This window comes from Octodon degus, unplaced genomic scaffold (assembly GCF_000260255.1).
Source record: "Octodon degus isolate 3935 unplaced genomic scaffold, OctDeg1.0 scaffold00007, whole genome shotgun sequence".
In the NCBI taxonomy this organism is placed as follows: Eukaryota; Metazoa; Chordata; class Mammalia; order Rodentia; family Octodontidae; genus Octodon; species Octodon degus.
In genome coordinates, this window is record NW_004524583.1 from 5,812,036 (window position 1) to 5,817,505 (window position 5,470).

At 37.8% G+C, this 5,470-nt stretch overlaps 1 protein-coding gene across 1 annotated transcript in view; it reads left to right on the forward strand.

Annotated features, from left to right (window-relative positions):
• Cep128 (centrosomal protein 128) overlaps positions 1-5,470 on the forward strand; it is a 253,260-nt gene that overhangs the window by 246,751 nt on the left and 1,039 nt on the right. The window lies entirely within an intron of this gene.

A 5,470-nucleotide genomic window follows, 5' to 3' on the forward strand; every position in this document is an offset into this window, starting at 1 on the left:
TTGTCATAGATGACTTTTACCAGATTGAAGTAGAGGCCATTTTTTCCAATTTTCTGTAGGACTTTGAACATGATAATTACTCTTCTGTGCAAGGCATTGATTGTTTTTGGTTCTTTTTTTTTGTGGTACTGGGAATTGAACTCAGGACCCTGTGCTTGCCACGCAAGCGCTTATTCTACTGCACTATTTCCCCAGGCCTCAAGGCATTGATTCTTAAAAATAGCACTCTATGTACAGAAGTTCATCAGTCCTGATCTCATCTTTTTTCTCTTTATGTCTTTTCCCTTTGCCTTTTCTGTTTACAATGTTCTGAGAAGCTCAGCTGAATTTTGTGTGCTGCTTCTGAAATAAGTAGTTCTTGGATGAGAAGAGAATAGTTTTTTAGAATTTGTGGGGCAGACAAAATGAAGGCTTGAGAACTGTAGGCATTTTTCCTAACATGTGCAGCAAAAATAATCATTTTTCATTTGTTCATATGTTACTGATTGATTTGTTCTTATGTTACTGATTGATTTGCCTAGGCTCCTTCTTTGTAATTACTAGCTCCTTCTTTGTAATTACTTTGTAATTACTATGTAATTACTACTTTGTAATTACTTTGTAATTACTAGCTCCTTCTTTGTAATTACTTATTCCTCATATTACGTCAGTTTTTCTTCTTTGAAGACTAGTATGCAATCCTGACTTCTATGGAACTGTTAGCTGTTATTGTTTAGCCCCAAGAAGGCCAAGCACTGTCTTCCTATTCTACAGTGGACTGTCATGTTGTTGAAGTTCTCTGAGGAAATTTGGGAATGGTTTCTGAGCATAATTTCTTCATTTATTTCTGATTAATTTTTATGTTTTATCATGCTATAGTTTTTATTTGTATATCTTTGGGATACATGATAATTACATTCAACTTGCCAAATTGGTGTATACATATATCATATAATCACTTTTATTTGTCATCTTTCCCCATCCTTAAGATTCTGGTTAATTGGAAAAAAATTACTTACTGTTTTATTTTTACATTGTCTCTAGCTTGCTCAGTTAAGTGATTTTGATCATGAAGAGAGATAATGAAAGATTATTTTATCTGCTAAGTTGAGAGCATTATTTAAAGCAGAGAGGTTTATTTTGGCTCATGGTTTCCTGTCGATTCACGTGCAGGTTGTTTGGCTTCAGCAAAGAAACTACATGGTAGGAAAGTATAGCACAAGAGAGTTCCTCACTGCATGGCAGCCAGGGAGCAGGGGACAAAGGGAGGAGCAGGGGAAATAAGACTGCGTCCGCTGCCAGGCCAGGGCCCGGACCCCTCCACCTGTCCTGCTCCTGGCAGCATGTGCAGCCACAGGGGGTGTGGTGCTCTCTTTACCTTCCCAAGCTCTGCCTCTGAATGCATGAGACTTTTGGGGGACATTTCAGATTTGGAACATAATAGTGATCCAATTCTGAACATTTGAAGTTCACTTATACTTTATTGTTAGCTAAGTTGGGATCCAGCATATTTAGGTATCAGATATGTATGCTGAAAATAAACTGCATATCATGAAGTTTTAAGTAGAAAAATTTAAAAATAGAGAATAGTCTCCTATCATATATAAAGCTTATATTTCTTACAGATACGAAATCCTAATTTTAAGCTCAGAAAATGGTTTCGTAATGTATTATCTTGAGTTTTCCTGAGAGCATTTAAAACCTAGCTGTATATGTAGGATAAGAAAGAAAGATTGCGTTTTCCCTTTTGCTTCTCTACTACAGCTGGTCTCGGCAGAAACTTCTCCTTGTCTTCTCCCACATGTCCTGTCTTTCCCTGTCTGGTTAGCCTTCTGTACTAATCTTAGTCCTCCAGAAACAACCAAAATGATGTGAGTGTGTTTTTTAGGGAGTGAGCTCACATAGTTATGGATGCAGAAAAGCTGTAAGATTGATACTTATTTGGTAAGCCAAAGACCCAAGGGAATTGGTAGTATAGCTCCAGTTTGAGTTGAGAGCCAGAGAACAAGAGCAGGTTATGGTAGAAGTTAATCTGAACCTCAGTCTTAGGAGCAGCTAGCTCTCCTAGCTCCAAGACAGGCAGGCAGACCGGCCAGTTTGTCCTTCCTTAGGCTTTCTGGTTCTATGTGGACCTTTAGTGAATTGGCTGAGGCCCAGCAGTACTGAGGAGAGCACTGTGCTGTGCTCAGTCAGCTGATGCGTGTGTTAATCTCCTCTAGAAACATCCCTACAGATTGATTCAGAATGATATTTAACCAAATATCTGGGCACCCTGTCTACCAAACAGTGTGACACTAACCATTGTGCAACCTATGTGTTATATAGCTCTTTGTTAATTGATTTCTATAAGGAATGTAGAAATGTTTTATTGGCAAGACCATCTAAACCTCTGTCCTTTCCTTCTGCTGAGCTAGTCTTCACCCCGTGCCTGCAGGAGACCAAGCACATGACTCCCAGCTCCACTCCAGAGGTATTTTCAAGGCTGCACCTTTCCCTGGCTCGTCTACCTGTTTCTTCATCTGTTTTCTCTGCTGTTTAACAGTCCATTTGGTAAGGGATGCGGACACCTTACAGGAGTAGCCTCCTCTATGCTCAAATTAATGCGAAAAGGAAAATCATTCACAAACTTAGGTTTTGTATTTTTAATAATAAATTACTTGCGACACACCCATAATCAACCTTCCAGTGACAGTGTTTTATTGGAGAAACCAAACACGTATAACACACATGCAAGACTGCCGTTCTAATCAGTTCTGCTTAATGAATCTTCATTAAAACACAGATTTGATTCTTTGACTCCCCAGCTTCCAATCCCAGAGTAGTTTTTTTCCTGCTCAAAAATATAAGGTTCAAACTGTTACGGGAGCCATACTTGTTTTCCTCTTCTCTTTCTATGTAGAATCTGTTTCCTCTGTCCCCTTTTGGCACATCAGCAGTGTTTTTTTTTTTTTTTTTTCTTTCTGTTACCTTGATGTACTTTAAAACTTTTGGATACAAGTGAATGACATTTTCTGTTTGCTATCTTATTCTGTGGAGATTTGTAAATACTAGGTTTTACTCTCCAGGAAAATAGAAAAGTATTAGAAATAAGTGTAAATCATCTATTAAACGATTCTTATAATGCCTTTTTATAATGTAGCATTCTTCACTGTATTTTTTGAAAGTAGTTCATTTGTTAATAATATGGTTCTTCTGTTTATTTTTCCAGAGTGAAATAGTATTTAGATTTTTGATACATTTTCCTTCCTATACCATATAAGTTCATCATATTATGAGAGGTTATAGACTTACCTTTGTTTTCCTTACTGATAGTTTGAACTGTAGAAATTTGTAAGTCATTTTAGCCATGTCACAATTTGAAGAGTTTTTGTTTTTAACTATATTCTTATATAGCAATGCTAGATCTTTGACTGAAAATTTTCCTGTTCCTCAAGATGGCCGTTGGTCTTTGGTGATGTCCAGGCCTTTATATAAATTAGTTAAAATAACCTTGTGAGATGATGTATCCTCTTTTTTACAGTTGAAACATCTGAGATTGGGAGGCATGTCTGAGCAGATTCTCTCTACAAAATTGAATAGTGAGTTACAGATTGGAGAGAACTTGTAGAAATGCAAGCCTGACTTTGTATTACCACATAGCATATTGAACTGAACCAGCAGTACTCTGTTGGCCTCAATAAGCCTTGCAGATTGGAACCAACCCATTGTTCATGACTTTGTTGAAATCTATTCTTTAGATTTATAAAGACATTAAGATTTTTTATTAATAATGTTAGAAAATTACTCCTAAAAATTTCAGCCAGTTTTTGACTATCTTAATGACTACAAACAACTAAATGTGCACATTTTGAAAGAGTGATTGATTGTAAAGTGTGTAACTCCTTGGTTTCGCCAGCTAGGATATTTCTAAAATTTTCTTTCATATTGTTTCAGTATATAATCACCTATAATTTCTTCAGTAGTTCACAGGAACACCAAGCCTTAAACCCTTAGTCAGCTAATTCTTTTTTTGGTTTTTCATATTTTATTTATTTAGAGCAGGGTTTCACCATACAGCTCTGAATCTTAGTGACCCTCCTGTCTCAGCCTCCCTAACACTGGGATTACAAGCGTGTGACACCATGCCTGGTTTTGGTGACTGGCACGGCATGTGCTACTAGGGATCAAACCCAGGTCTTTGAGCTTGCCAGGCAGGAGCTTATACTGTCAAGCTGTCTCCCCAGCTTGCTAATTCTAATTTTATGTTCAGTACAACTTTTCTTTACCACAAGTAGAAAACTGGGATCAATTTTTTTCTTATGTATACCTTTACCATATAATTGATAACTTCTTAATCTGTCACCTAGCATCCCACCTTTCTGTTGTGTCATTAGAATTCTGAGTAATTAAAGAATAATATAGCCTTCAGGACAACCAGTTAGTTTTGTGGCCATCTATATACATCGCATGGAACAACTATGTGAGAACTGTTCTGTCAAATTTATACTCTTATATTCATGACAGTCTGACTTTTGAAAGCTTTCAAAACTACATGGAGTGTTGGGCCTGGGGAGATAGCTTGGTGGTCTGAGTGCTTGCCTTGAAAGTAGAAGGACTGAGATTTAATCCCTGTTATGGCGTGTCCTGACAGCCCTGCCCCAGGCCCTCCAAAGCCAGCCATGGAAATGGGGAGTGGTGATGCACACTTGTAATCCAGCGCTGGGGAGGCTGACACAGGAAGATTACTATGAGTCTGAGATGTGTAGTGAGGCCCTGTGCGAAATGCATAAAAATTTTAAACACACACACACACACACACACACACACACACTATGGTATAATCACATAATATGGTGAGTACTTAAATTTAATGTATTACTATAATCAAAGGCCCTCTTAAAAATTCTTCTTTGGTTTGAAGAGACTTATCCCAGTGTCCTTGCCATTCTCAGAAACAGTTCTGGAAATTCTCACGTGCAACTTAATTGCACTGTTGTGGCTGATTTGATGATCTGAGTTGGTTCAAAACATGTACCTTTCATGGTCATTTTGCTTTTCTTTGTTTTATTTTATTTTCTGATGGAACTGGGAATTGAACTCAGGCCCTTGAGTTTGCCAGTCATTTCGCTTTTTTTTTTTGTTTTTTGTTTTTTGGTTTTTCTTTTTGGCAGAACTGGGGATTAAATTCGGGCCCTTGTACTTGCCAGGGAAGCACTTATTCCACTGAGCCATCTCCCCGGCCCCTTTACTTTTGAGGAAGAGCTAGAAGTCATACAGTGCCTGATCCAGTGCATAAGGTAGGTGAGGATTCACTGTAATAGTTTTACAAACCTGCCTTTCCATTAGAGGCAAAGGGCAGCAACACTCACTGTACTTTTTTTTTTTTTTAATCATACCTCCTAAACACATGAGAAGAGGACTTCCAGAATTGCATCAGATGCTGGTAAGATCAGTGGTACATGTGTATTCAAAGGAAGGGAGAACATTTTGAGGAGGATTGATGACAGTGTAT